Below are 15621 nucleotides of genomic sequence, written 5' to 3'. Positions count from 1 at the left end.
TGGTGCCCTCTTCTGGCCTGCAGGCATACATGTAGACAGAATATTGTATACATAATAAATAAATATTAAAAAAACCCACAAAAATAGAATCATGTGATTGTAAAATGGTCTACTAATATTCCCTTAAAGAAAAAAATTGGAGAGTTGAGAAACAGCTTATATTCCTCTGTAACTCTTAACAGGAGTGTTTTATTGTTTTTAGTTTGTTTTTAAGTCAGGGCCTCACCATAGAGCCCAGGCAGCTCCTCCACCCTCCTTCCTGAGTACTGGGATTACAGACATACCACCACACCTGGCTTTCTGAGACATTTTAAGGATATTTTTAGGAATTGCTAAGGTAGAGAAGGAAAAAGGAATGTGTAGAAAAGAACAGGACTAAATGTTTCAAATTTCACTCAGAATCCTTTGAGCTTCCAAGCAAATCAAATCCTCTACAGATTTTTTTGTGGGTCAAGCCACCTTGCATTGTTATCCCAAATTGCTGTTGTGTCTTTGCTTTTTCTCTGGATTTTCAAGTAATTCTTTCTAAACAGTTCTTTCCTAGTCTTCTCCTACCCCCTCTCTAGATGAATTTGTACTATTTTGCTCATCTTCACAAGTGCTCCTGGCTATTTGCTGAATCTTCTCTCCCAAGCAGTGTTTTTTTTTTTTTTTAGTCTTGTTACTTAATCTCATGAAGCACCTTTGTCTGCTCATTCTCTACCCAGGCAGTTTCTTGGCCTTTCTCCTTTTAGGTAAAATCCTAGGTCTGTTTTGCTTTTTCCTCTCTATTGGGGCCTGATTGCCTAATATGGTAAGGTATTTCCCAGACAAGACTGCACTGTTAAGCTGGAACAACAGCTTGCCTGAGTTTAGAGACACGGTAGGTAAGCTATCAGATAGAGCTAGTTATTTATGTAGTAAAGTCATGTTTTTATAGGACACCATATAGCAACCACAACCTTTTTTTTTCTTGGTAGGCTTTTCTCTTGCTCTTAACCAAGTTAAAAAGATAATAAAATACAGATTTTCTTCACTCAACTTCTTTATCTTTTGACAGATAAGGAGAAGAATAAATATATAAAAGTACTCAAAATGAGAGAGTTTTGAGATGTCCAAGAAATTTGATAACATGATAGTGTTCATAGGATTTTTTTTTAAATAGGGATAGATTTAATAAGCAATGACTGTTATGAGCTGTTCTTTGGGAGGCAGCCCCGGGGAGTTGGCAGCATTCTGTGTGTAGAATAGCAAGCTGTCCCAGGTTTGTGCAGTTTGCGACGATGGCAGTTGAGCGCAGAGAATAGAGCTGATAAGTGGCAGTCAACCAGCTCTGTCTGGGAAGTTGCTTGCCATCCACTGTGCACTGAAGACTTTTCCTCATGGCCACCGCCACCCTGACCTGGAAGGCTCTTTGCTCTCACTGTACATTTGCACTTGTTTCGCAACTGTAGTTTCTTAAAATACTGCAGATGCTAGGGTTTTCTATATATGGATTGCGCCTTGCTCTAGCCCAGGCTGCATAAACCATCTCAAGAACAAAGTTCCTTTTTGGCATCTTTCTTTTATGAGCTCCATTAATTTTAGGCCATGCTGTTGCCAAGGGAATCTCAGTAATCAAAGCTCACATGAACTCCTTGGAAACCCTGTAAGTTTGGACCCAGAGTCATGTTACATCAGTGAATTCTACTCTAATCAGAAATCTTTCTGAAGATTGAATAAACTGATCTTCAAGGTAATCTGTTTGGGCTTCTTTTAAATGTCTTATTTTAAAATGTGGAAGATTTTCCCAACTATTAGGGAAAGTTAATTAATCTCTTGACCTTTCCCTCTTCTACTTTTCTTCTTTCTGCCTCCAGTTGCTCGCAAAGCATCAGTTCATGTTAGAACCTGTAACCTTATGTGGTTTTGTGGAGGGACTCTTATGAGCATGAAATTCTTATAGAGGGATTTTATGGTTATAAAATAGGTAATGCATTTCATTAGAGAAAATTTATGAAGTACAAAAGTGTGAAACTGGTTCTCAAGAGCAGCAGGAGTCTTTCCAGAGGCAGTTGTAAAAGTGCCATGTTTTCGGGGGACATGGTGCTGGGGGAGTGTGTGCGCACTTACTGGGAGGAGGCAAAGGGACTGTCTGTGATGCTCCTTAGGAAACACTTTCCTAGAAAGTCTCAGAGGAGTCTGGAATTAAAATCATTTCATGTATAAGCTCAGTTGGTGAGGGCAGTTCTAAAAATTGAGGTATCACACAAATTAGAGAGAAACCACACTTAGATTTACTCACCCCTGATGACTGTGTCACTTGGCTAGTGGAGGCATTTACAAGAAGTTCTGCATCTTCATTTGATAGTAATTATCTGAAGTAGCCAAATCTTTGGCTCCTTCATTGTGCCTCATAGTATTATTGATCCAAGAATTACACTATATATACATATATACTATATGTGCATGCATGAATGTGTGTGTGTGTTATATTTTTAAAATTTATTTGGTAGAGGTGTAGCTCAGAAAAGAGGGGCATGAGGCTGGTTAAATTCCTACCACCATATAATGTGTGTGCATGATGATATGTATTTCATTATAAATTAATCTACTTTTATTTGTTTATTTTAATGGTTTTAGCTAAATTTTATCATTTCATTTCTGAACAGTAAAGGTGAGGGTATTAAAATATTTGCCATAAAAAGATAATTTCTTCTGACACAAAGAATAAGAAAAAATTGTGGCCATATTATTTAAACGACATTATTACCATGCTGATGAATTGGGCTGGGGAAATAGCTCAGTGCATAATAATAGCACCTGCTGCCAAACCTTGGACCAGCTGAATTTGATGCCTTGAACCAACATGGTAAAAGGAGAGACTTGACTCTCTTATAGGTTGTCCTCTGACTTCCACACATGTGACATTGTTTGTGGGCTTCCAAACATATATATGCACACAGTCAAGTAAAGAAGTAAAGAAATTTGAAAACACACTTTGATGAAATTTCTGTTTGTGTTTTCCCAAAGTGCTTCTATTTTTTAGTGCATATTTCAAACCAACTTAATGATATTCTTGAAAGAAGGATCATTTTCTACTTAAACATTCCAGAGACCCCATCATTACTATGATGACAGTTTCAGAAGGTCGTCTTCAAAGCACTTGGGTTCAAGTCTTTTATCAAAGTAGCAGTCATCTGATGGCTTTGATCATAAGAGAGCTTCCAGGAATAATTGTTCCCCTTTGAGTTGGAGTCTAAGGATTGCCTTGGTTACCAAAGTATTCATTTCTTCTCTTGATAGCATGGCTAGAAAGCCTTAACCATGGCTTAGACTTAGCTAATACTAGAGTTCTAGCCCTGTGATTGAGGTTGAAGGCTTAGTGTGGGATTTGAAGCCCCTTCTCAGCAAATGGAGTGTTTATAAATTTACCCCACCAGGAATGTTAAGCTTGTGGCACTAACAGATGTTACTTGTAGAAGTGCTATTTTGTTTTAGATGGGACCTAAAAGATTGGCTAGTTAAAATGTAAAGGTGAATGGTTAGAAGTTACCAGCTTTAATTTTTCTCCTACCATCTTGTCGTCAATCAGGCATATTTAAGAATTAGGTAACGGCCATTTAGGAGCATGAATCTCTTCATAGGGAAACCATAGTTTCTTATCCAAACATGATCCTTTATACTGCATAGATGTTTATACAGAAGTGCCCTAACAGAGTGTGCACTTTTAAAAATGCTGGATTTTTGTATGCTTTAGAATTTTAAAAATGTTTTGTTATAAACTTAAAACTCTTATACCTTATACCATGTCCATGATTTTGGCTACAGAGCCGAAAGAAGGTGCATTTTAAACATACTTCAGCTAAACCAAAGCACTGTGGGTCTGTTATCTATAGTTATCAGTTACTTGGAGGCTGCTATTGCTTTATACCAGCTATTAAAATACTTCTTGTAGTGTGGAACTCACAGCTCTTACTATGCTTCTGGAAATTTCTTCTAAGGTAATAGAAACATTTTAAGAGAAAAGTAGCATGAATGTGTATTGTGTCACCAAGTAAAAGTTTATGCTCTAGGGTAGCGTTTTTACTTAGGAATTCCTGGACTTTAGGAAAAGAAGTGCCAAGTGTGTGAGTAGCGGGACTGTCTGCTGTGATTTAATGGTCAGTTTCTCATCTGCTCAATTATCAGATATGTTGAAGAGTCCACACTGCCTTTCTGAGGTCCATCAGTCTTCTTGTAAATAGGCTAGTGTTATCTACTTTGGGGGACACTGAGCATGTGATAACTCCTCACATCATCTGTTACAATGAGAAAGCAGCTATAGCAAACTTCCCAGTCAGTGGGAGTGGTCGTGTCCCAACCAAACTTTATTTATAAAAGCAAGCTGGTAGACTGGGTTTGACACAATTTGATGGCCTCTACCATTGAGTTACTGGTTCAGATAGTGTTTCCTGTTGTCAGTATGACTCCTGGAATGAGGTTTTGTTTTGTTTTTTGTCATTTGGGCACCTGTCGCAATTAATCTTTTGATTCTTTCAACAGTTTGCAGAGAAAGGGAAGTCATGTGTTTGCTTGGATATGTGTTGTTTGTCTTTACTTGGAAAAGCATTGAAGAGACACTTCTGAATAAGAGAATGAAGAGGAAAGGGAGGTGTTTTCATTTTATATTAAATGTAGTTTCTCATGGTCGGAACTGTTGCTCAATTGATACAGTTCTTGCCCAGCGTGCATGAATCCCTGAGTTCAATTCCCACACCAAATAAACCTTAGGTAGAGTTGCTCACTTATAATCTTAGCACTTGGGAAGTGTAGGCAGGAGGATCAGAAGTTCAAGGTTATCTTCAGATACATAGTGAAGTGGAGGCTAGCATGAGCTACATGAGACCCTGTAATAATAATAATTATAACATAGTTTGTTGACAGAGATTTTTGTCCCATCCAGTCCTGCAGCCATTCAGTTCCAAAGAAATACACAGGGGTCTATATCAATTATAAACTGGTTGGCCTATTAGCTCAGGCTTCTTATTAACTCTTACATGCTACATTAACCTGTAATTCTTGTCTGTGTCAGCCACATGACTTGGTACCTATTACCAGCGAGCGATTTTCACCTTGCTTCCTCTGCATCTGGGTGATGATTGCAGACTGAACCTTTCCTCTTCTCAGAATTCTCCTCTTCTGGTTTCCGTGCTAATACTTCCTGCCTGGCTACTGGCCAATCAGCATTTTATTAAACCAATACAAGTAACAAATCAATACAGGGTACAAGACCATTGTCCCACAGCAATAGTTCATTTATTCTGCCTCTGTTCATTGCCTTTGGAAGAGAAAGTCTAAAATAAGTTTCCCGCTGTGTCTGTATGCTTTTCTCATGTAGTCCTATTCCTTGTTCCTCACAAGACTCCGTCTCTGAGGGTGGTTAGTACAGACTACAGTCTGGAGTGGATACATAATCACTTGACATTTAAGAAATTCTGTTTGTATAGACTCTAACTGTGAGTGACTTTGCCTTTTAGGATAGGAATTCTTGGAAGGATGCTTTGTAGAATACTGTTAATTGCTGTCATTCACTTTAATTGTTAGTTATGTTTTGACTCTTAGACAGGAGTGGATTGTGGAGATACATATATTTGCCTTATCAACTTTTAGCCTCCTGAAATTATGTAGGAGAAACTTGGGGGTTTATAAAGGAAGCACCAAACATCTTTAAAGCTTTGACCTTTGCTTGAGATGGTAGTTAATAGAAGTAAGTATTTGGAAAGAGAGCCTGAAATTACTTTTTTTTTTCTAACAGCATTAAGAATTATGAAGCAGGGACAAGCCAAAGGAGCCAATTCCTCCAGAGAAGACTATCAGAATGACTGTGGGGTGCTAAGGAAATCACTGGGCATGCCAACATTAAGGGGTAGGCAGAGGAGAATAACAAAGATGTAAAAGAAAAAAGTCAGAGAAGGGAAGCTTCGGGGGAGGGGGGGTGAGACGTATTGTACCGAACAAGAAAATAAAAACTTCAAGGACTGCATTGACAGAAGCTTCATTTGAGGTAGCTCAAGTGATCCTGGCCTGGTTTCAGTCTAGGAAGCTTGAATTTTTATCAACAGAATTCTACTGCTGTGTGTGTGTGTGCGCACGCGCGCGTGTGTACATTACAAAGGAAAAAAGACATTTTATATCTTAGTGCTCTATGTCTGATTGACCTTGTTTGTGTCAAGTGTACTTCTCAAGAGCCAATTTCTGCATCCAGGGATTAGATGAGATTGCATTAAAGAGGCAATAAAGTATGGTGGTTAAACTTGAACTTGCATTGAAGATGTAGCTCTTTGAAGATGGTTAAGTCCATCCTAGTGTGTGGCAGGCCCTTAGTACTAAAGGAAAATAAAACAAATAAGCAAAGCCTGGGCAGAACATTATCTGGAATGTGTAGTTGGCATTAGCTACTTCCGTGGTAGTAACAGGAGTGGTAGTGGTGAAGCTGGTAAGCACGATGAAGTCATAGCAACAGCAAGCCCAGCTGCGACCTGAAATGTTGGGTCAAGAGATGGACCACTTGGTTCCCCACAAGAAATAGAGATTCTGTTACCAAGAGAAGAAGAGATAAAGCCAAAAGACAAAGAAATAAAGTAGTAGACACCTACAGCTACTGGCTGCCCTATGAATCCAATCCAGAGTGTAAGGTCTGAAAGGTATCTAGTAGATTTGTCGACTGGGAGAGGTTGCTGGTTATGAGGGCAGTTGGAGTGGAGCAGAAAGGGAGACCACCACAGAATGACGCCTCCTTTTTGTAGCTCATCTGACTTTGATCAGTATTCTAATGTGAATAGCCTTGTATTAGTCTGCTTTGTGGGCAGACCTCCAAGATAGTGTACTGTTTAAAACAATCCTGGGCTACAGAGCTTGTTCAGTGAATAAAGTGCTTGCATCTGGACTTGAGTTCACATCCCCAGAACCCACATCAGTAATCCCCAGCATGCCTGTGGTGCTGGAAGCCGGAAGTCCTGGCTCCAGCTAACCTGGCACATGTAGCAGTGAACAACAAAGAAGCCCTGTCTCAAACAAGGTACAAGGTGAGGACTGACACCCAGAGCTGTCCTTCACATGAGCACTTTGGCTTACACACATCTGTTCCTGCACACAGGGTGCCCCCCCTTATTGAGTTTGAGCAGATCTGATGATTGTGTCATTGGGCTAACAGTTCTCTGCCACATTTCTGCTTCCTTTCCTTGTTGAGAACAGATGACAGATCCACATTCTTACCTTCTCCTCTAAGATTATCCTGAAGGAATGAACAGCATGCATGCTTGTACCTCAGAGGAGCATTTCCAGATTAGGCTGACAGTTGGGAAGGGCTTGTGTGTTGGATTAGGGAGTGGGGTGAAATGTTAGTCAGGTCCTCAGTGTCAATAATACTCTTTAGGCCAACCTCCTTTTTGTTTATCTCGCTATGCTTTTACCTGTTTATGTCCAGCTCAGGGTTACAGAGCCCTTCATGTTCACAGCAGGACTGGTCCAGGACTGGCAGTCTATAAACCTCTGTGCTTATTATTTTCTTAAAACTGTGACAACATGCTAGCACATACGTTGGGAGGTTCAGTGTGTGCTCACTTGGCTCTTTGTGTCTGACCCCTGCTAGAGGCTAAACATGATGGCAGTAGGACTGCGGCAGTGAAGCAGAGGAAGGGTCAATACAAGGGGCCAGCTACAGCTGTGACACCAGGACATGACTACATTTTCTCCAACTGGGCCCCCTTGCTTCTTTGTGCCACCTCCCAGCAATACCATCCTGTGAATTAATCAAGGAACTAATCACTGAGTAGGTCAGAGCCTCCATGATCTAATATCTGGAACACCACTGCAGACCCAGGTGCTTCACTTCTGCTCTACTACAGTGTGGAGAGCAGCATGTAGTGTCTGGGCTAGTCTAGATGGCTTCTGTGATGGTTATTCTTCCTTGTTAAAATTGCACTTGGAATTCACTAAAACCCAAGTGATTGGGTGCACCTGGGACAGATTTTTCTTAATTAAATCATTTGAGGTGGAAGATACACCTTTAATTCAGATTTTTTGAGATTCACCTTTAATCTGGGCCACACCTGCTGGAATCCTATATAAAGGACATGGAAGAAGGAAGATGTTGCTTTTTGCTTGCCTGCTCACAGGCAAGTCCACTCCTTCACTGGCATTAGAGCCAACTTCTGGATTCCAGTAACTACTGAAGACCAGCTCATCCAGCTTTGTGGACTGAGCAGTTACTGAATTCTTGGACTTTCCGTTGGTAGACAGCCATTGTTGGACTACTACCTGGGCCACATCCTAAGCCACTCTTAAAAATCCCATATATATTTGCGCGCGCGCACACACACACACACACACACACACACACACATATGGAGGAGACAGAAGGGGAGAGAGGGAGAGCCGTCCTGTCAGCTCTGTTCTACTACAGAACCCTGACTAATACAGCTCTGAAAGAAAAGCATTTGAAGAACTATTAAGGGGATCTTATCCTCGCAGCCTTTCCCGTCCCACTTACATCATCACTCTAGAAATATTTCACAAATAAAGTTATATAAAAGATGAGTATCATTAAAAAGTCAGGCAGAGGAAGTTTTGAACTCCCCACTTGCTATGAGTAAAGCGTGTGTTGTAGCCTAGCTTTTCTGTGGATGCGCCTGTCCCTGCTAGGTCTTTAGATAGTGCTGTAAAGTACTTTCTTTTGTTCTTGGTTTGTTTTTTCAGTATTTTCTTTCTGAAAATATTGTGTGCCAAGGGTTTTTACCTAAAGCTGAGCTTCAAGGAGCAAATTTGATTTGTAGTGTAGTGTCCATTAGAAAATCAGTTCTGGGGGCTAGGTGTGGTAGCACACACCTTTAATCCCAGTATTCAGTTAGCAGTGGCCTGATCTCTGTGAGTTCATAGCCAGCCTGGACACTTGGGATTACACAGAGAGGCCCTGTCTCGGGAAAATAAATAAATAGAAAGTCACTTTAGAATTACTAATAAACATAAAAAGTTTGCAACCTCACTAAAAAAAAAGCATAAATTAAAATTATGAGGGAGATTTTTTTCTCTTTTTCTTTAAAAAAGATCTTTTAAAACTAATTGTAACAAAGACTGAAGGATTTAGATGTGAATATAGCAAATTTGGCCTCCTCATTTTCTGCTTTTGGGAATGCAAGTTAATTTCTCTGAAGAAGTACATTGTCAAAGTAACAGAAGCCTGAAATTGATCCAGAATTTCTATTGATGGGAATGTATTTTTAGGAAATAGTCATACAGGTATAGCTACAGATAACTCTTTATGCATAGAACTATACAAGGTGTATTATATATCCTTATCTCTAAATACTTGGTCATCCTCGGAAAGTTTGAGTATTTACTATGTAGAAAACTGTTAGACACTGTTGAATAAACAGACTTGGTCCAGTTAGCTGTTTATGGTAGTAGAAGAATTGGAAATAACCTAAGTGTCCAGCACTCTGGCAGTAGTTAAGGCAACAGTGATTTATTCATGCAGTGAAATTCCAATGACTCATAGTTTGTTTTGCCACAGGCCAGTTAGGGCTCTTTCCTTGGACTAGAGCTCAATATAACGTAGCCATCAAAACTGAGTTACAGGGGATTGGAGAGGTTAAGAGCACTGACTGCTCTTCCAGAGGATCTGAGTTCAATTCCCAGCACCCACATGACAGCTAACAACTGTCTGTAACTCCAAGATCTGACACTCTCACACATACATACAGCCAAAAAACACTAGTAAAAAAAAGTTTAAAACCCAAACAAACTGAATTACAGGTTGTGGTACACACCTTTAATCCCATCTCTCAGGAGGCAAAAGCAAGTGAGCTCAAGACCAGCCTGGTCTACATAGCAAGTTCCAGACCGACCCGAGTTACCTGGTGAAATTCATATAACTGTCTCAAAAACAAAAGCAAGACTTAAAAAAAAAACCTGAGTTACAAATATAATATAAATAGGATAAAGATTAGTGATAAAATATTACTGAATGAACTAGATCCAAAGTCACAGATATAATATAATTGCACTTATATATCCCATGCTGGCCTTGTTGCTTTTTATCCTCCTGCCTCAACCTGCTGAGACTTGGAATTACAGACATGTGCCACCACACTTGGTATGACTGACTTTTATTATATGGTCTGTCTTCTCTGAATGTTCTCTCTCCTCTCTCTCTCTCTCTCTCTCTCTCTCTCTCTCTCTCTCTCTCTGGACTTTCGAGACAAGGTTTCCCAATAGCTATGGAGTCAGTCCTGGAACTCACTCTGTAGACCAGGCTGGCCTCAAACTCACAGACATCCACCGGCCCCTGCCTCCCAAGTGCTGGGATTAAAGGTGTGTGCCACCACCGCCCGGCTATCTGGATGTTCTTTAATCCCTTGTTATTGTTGTAATTTATCTTTGTAAATACATAAATCCAGTTCTGAAACTTAATTAAGATTCCCATGAAAATGAAGACTGCTTCAATGACCTCTTTATTACTTGAATGTGAATTGCTTGGTTTTTGCTTTTATGTGTGTGTTCATGTGTGAGGGTGTACAGGTGTGCACCTATGCATGCATGCACATGTGTGCAGTTCTCAAAGGACAACCTTGGTTGTCATTCCTTAGGTGTTTCCACCTTTTGTTTGAGACAGAATCTCTCATTGGCTTGGAACTTCACCAATGCGCTAGACAAGCTGGCCAGTGAACTCTTGGGATCTGCCTGTCTACTGCCACCTCTCTTACTATCTGTGAAATAGCTGCCTTTTTATGTGGTTCTGGGGATCTAGACTCAGATCTCATGCTTCTCATGATTGAGCTATCTCCTGATCCCTAAGTGAGAAATCTGTTGGATACTTTTTCTGCTGAGGTGGAACTATTGAACAGTGAACTCCCTCCCTTTGTGTCATCTGTGTTTACACCGTGTAGCCTGATAGATGCAACTCGCTGTCTCACATGCAGTGGTGTGGATGGTCAGATGTCTTTCAATGTCTAGTTGTTTGTTTAATTTATCTCTAAAGGACTGTGAGGGTTGCATGAGATGTGCTACAAGTACATCTTAGGTTGAACCACGACGACACTACATACTTCATACACTGTTTTTAATTTCTAATCCACTCTTGTTTCTGTTCTTCGCTGTCTTATCTCTGTTCACATAACCACATATGTATTTCCTCTGTCCTCTAGTGTTGCTGCATGCATCTCAATTTGCCTCCATCTATACCCTGATCAAGTCAGTTTTGGGTTTATTTATTCTATTCCTGTTATCTTCCCAGCTACCAGTGACAGACACTTAAGAGCACTGGATACTCTTGTAGAAGACCTGGACTCAATCCTAACAGCCATAGCAGCTCACAGCTGTTGATAACTCCAGTTCCAGGGGCTCTCTTGTCCTCTTCTGGCTTACGGGGTACTGGAAGCATGTGGTGCATGGACATACATGCAAGCAAACACCCATACACATGAAAATAAAAATAAATAAATCTTAAAAACAAAACCGTAGATTATGCGTATACCTATGTAGAACTTCACCCAACCTCCTACATTGTGCCTTTACAGACTAGTGAGTGAACAAAGCTAAGTATGTGGTGATTCTGACGTCCACCTGACTTAAAGGTTGATTTCAGGAGTGTCTGGGGCTTTTTCTTTACCTGAAAAATTATTTATTTGGCAGACTGAAGAATGGAGGAGTAAGCCAGTTTATGAAGTCCCAAACTGTTGACGTTACAGAGAGTCAGTTCAGAGGGTGCTGTGCACACTTTTCCAGCCCAGCTCTCTATTTTGCAGATGAAAACCTGGGGCCCTATAAGGGGGTGTGGTTCAACCTAAGTTGTGGAATGCCTTGTGGTAGAAAATAAATGAGTGCCCTGAGTTCCCACTGCAGCATTCTTTCCAGTATGCTGATGGCTGGCTTCCAGGTGCAGGACTGCAGGTTGGTGCCTATGACAAACCCTTGCTGACGGCAGTGTTTCTTCATGGGCTAGGAAAAGCACCATCTGCTCTGGTTCAGCCTGACCATTTATGGGAGCAGTGGCAGGATGTGCACAGGTTTGTACTGTAGTCTGCTGCTGCCCCAAGTTTCTTACCTTTTTAAAAATCAGCTGCCTGCTACTTTTGATTTCTTTTAAAGAAATGTGTGAACTATTTCAATGCAAATTTTATCAAGCCTTCAAGGAACAATATTACTTATAGAAACTATTTTGGAGACTCAAAAGAATAAAACTAAACTGGGCTTTGGTGGAGCATGCCTTTAAGCCTAGCATTTAGGAGGTGGAGGGAGGCAGATCTCTGTGTGTTCGAGGCCAGGCTGATCGATAGAGTGAGCAGCATTCTTTCCAGTAACAGAGAAACCCTGTCTCGAAAACCAAAAAAGTAAGGAGGAAGAAAACTAGAGTCCACACTAGCTTGTCTTGATTATTGCTTATTTAGAAACAGTAAAAGGAGGCAAGAAACAAACACAGAGTCCTTTCTGACATTTGACATTCCTAGGTGATATGTTTCACATTGAACCTAGGACTTTGTGCTCACCTTTCTGTGTGCTTAATAGCCGACCTCCATTGCTGGGATTCAGTTTGTGTTGGTGGACTTTGGGTACTTACTATGACCGTATATATGGTCTGTGGTGTGGAAAAGTTATTTGCTCTTTCCTTTATCTGTTAGAATATAGTGCTAACTAAACATGCAAAGATTGACTCATGATCATAACTCCAGTAATACATTGTTACCATCACCCCTGTCAACCCTTCCAGGTGATAACATGGCATGCTGCACCATGCATGCTGCTTAGAACAGAGCCTGCTTTACTCGGGGATTAGCTTCTGCCTGACCTTTGTACTCAGGGAGAACAGTATGTGGTTGTATGTGTGCCATAGGGATCGTGAAGCTCAATTCTTTCCTCTATTGCAGCTAAACAGCAGCCTCCAGGACTCTAATCGATTTGATTCCCACATTGGTCCTGTTTTCCACAAACATGACCATGCCTCATGAAGCTCTCACGTGGTGTTTCTTAGAGAAATGCATGTGTAGCTCTCACACTCTGCAGGTGCTTGCCTCAGCACGACTGTGTTTATATAGAATTACATTGGCTTTGCATTGTGGGAAGAAGAGAGTTGACAGGACCATTAACTTACATACTCTGGGAATTGTTTCCCTTTTCCCCCATGGCTGGCTAAAGGAGTGTTATTTCTGAATGATGATGTGGGGTCGAAATGTAACTTTTAAAGAATGTACACAGAGTGATCTTTGCTTCCTATGAACCATAATATTCAGGAAATATCAGAAATACTTGGAAATTTTTTTCAACTTTTCTTTCCTATGATGACTGAGGTGTATTGGGCTTTGGTTTAGTTTTGTTTGGGTGTATTCTCTGTACTTCAGGAATAGTAGGAAATGTGGTGGTGTTTCAGACTGGCTGGCTGTGTAGCCCAGCTGTATGTTCCAGACTAGCTTGAGACTCACAGTGTTCCTGCCTTGACCTTCAAAAGGTTAGGATAATGGGTATATATTGTGTGGCTGGCAGGTAGAAACATTTGCATCGTCTCCAGAGGAACAGCCATGTTTTTAAAGCCAGAACAAAAGCTTCTAACCTGTGAGAAAAGCCTAGGGAAGCGCACACTGATCTTCAGTGGAAATAGGATGGGAAAAGGAGACTATTAGAGCATTTAATTGACTCAGCAAAGGTCATTTGAGCATAAGAGAGTTTGGAGAATTGGAAGTTAAACCCAGCTGTAGCTGTACAGTGGTGTCTTTATTTACTTTTGCTTGGAGATCTAGGTGATTGTTACTTTGTCTCTCTTTTCTTTCTTTCTTTTTTGATACTGGAAATTGAACCCAGAGCCTTGAGTGTGCTAGATACACTCTCTACCACTTAGCTGTTGTAGCGTATGTGAACAGGGAGAGAAAGCATTGCATGCAGACAGCTAACAAAGCAGAGGGTGCATACCAGTTAACTGTAGCAGGAGGCTTCTGTTAAAACACTGCATTTTCTAATTGTTGTTCTAACCTCATGGAGCTTTGGCCAAGCTTATAAGCTTTCAAGTCAGTTAACAAAATGTAAAATTAAATGAAGCTAATGATAATTTTGGAGCTTGAGTTTAAATAGAATTTGCAATTTATTTTTCAGTCCCAGGTTATAATGCTTATGTGACTATAACTTTAGGTTACAGGTTTCACTTTCCAGAAGTTCATGGTCATCAAATACGTGAGCCTAAATTTCAGACTATTTTAACTGGCAGAATACTTTGCCGACATAGAGATTATAATAGAAAGTACTTGTCACAGATGTCTTTGTCCTAAAAATAGATTTATTCAGATTATTTGTGCATTTTTTGCACTGAGGGGGCAGCAGTCTAACATAGGGTCCTATACGTGCTGCACAAGCACTCCACCATTGAACAACACACCAAGTTAAAGCTGTTCCAGATTGTAATTCAGTACGGTAGTAGTTTGAATGGGAACGGCCTCCATAGGCTTTTCTTTGAATGCTTAAATCACCAGGGAGTGGAAATGTTTGAAAGGATTACAAAGATTAGGAAGTGTGGCCTTCTTGGAGGAAGTGTGTCACTGGGGATAGGCTTTGGGGTTTCAAAAGCCTGGTCTCCCCCACTTCTTTCTTTCCATCTCTCTGTTCTTTGCCTGTGGATCAAGACATGGCTCTCAGCTACTGCTCCAGCGCCATGCATGCTGCCATGCTCCCCGTGATGATAATGGACTAAACTTGTGAAACTGTAAGCAAGCTTCCAATTAAATGTTTTCTTTCTTAAGAATTGCTCGTGTTGTGTCTTCACATCAACAGAACAGTGACTAACACTTCTTTTTCTTTGACTTTTACAGTGACTTGAAGTATATATGTATGATGATCTGGGTAGATTTTTTTTTTATTGAGCTATCCATATTTCTCCACTCTCTTCCCTTCCTCCCTCTCCCCTCCTACAAGCTGGGTAAATTTAAAATGTAATCTCATAAATTTTGGGCAGCACAAAGCTGCCTTTCTAGATATATATGTTTTTTTTTTTTTAAAAAAAGTCTCAGGTAAATCATTCAATTTAAAGAGATATTCTCTCTCTTTTTTTTTAAATTTATGCGTGTTTGCACACACTTGCATGCCTGAGCACTGTATTACAAGCATGAAGCTCAAGGGACAGCTTGTGGGAGCTGGCTGTCTTCCTGCATGCTCTGGGAATTTAACTCAGGTTATCGGCTTGGCAGTAAGTGCCCTTATTGAGCATCTCCATGCCCAATATATACTTTTTTCGGTTTTTCAAGACAAGGTTCCATTTTGTAACAGTCCTGGCTGTCTTGGAACTTGCTCTGTAGACCAAGTTGGCCTCGATCTGTCTGCCTCTGCCTCCAAAGTGCTGGAGTTAAAGGAGTGTGCTACCTCCACCTGGTTTGAGTCATATACTTTTAAGCTACTTAAGTGTATTTTTTTGTTTCTTGTTTTTTTAAGACAGGATTTTCTGTGTATCTTTGGAGCCTGTTCTGTTAGAAATTAGTATGGCCACACCTGCTTTTTTCTTAGGACTGTTTGCTTGAAACACCTTTTCCCAACCCTTTACTCTGAGTAGATGTCTGTCTTTGTGGTTGAGATGTGTTTCTTGCAAACAGCAGACTGTTGGATCCTGTTTTCGTATCCAATCTCTTAGCCTGTGCCTTTTTATAGGTG

General features: G+C 40.5%; 1 protein-coding gene across 5 annotated transcripts in view; it reads left to right on the top strand.

The window, feature by feature from the left end:
• Positions 1 to 15621, top strand: part of Ppp1r12b (protein phosphatase 1 regulatory subunit 12B) — a 210617-nt gene that overhangs the window by 131631 nt on the left and 63365 nt on the right. The window lies entirely within an intron of this gene.

Source organism: Microtus ochrogaster, chromosome 6, assembly GCF_000317375.1.
Source record: "Microtus ochrogaster isolate Prairie Vole_2 chromosome 6, MicOch1.0, whole genome shotgun sequence".
NCBI lineage: Eukaryota > Metazoa > Chordata > Mammalia > Rodentia > Cricetidae > Microtus > Microtus ochrogaster.
This window is presented reverse-complemented; position numbering and strand designations above follow the sequence as displayed.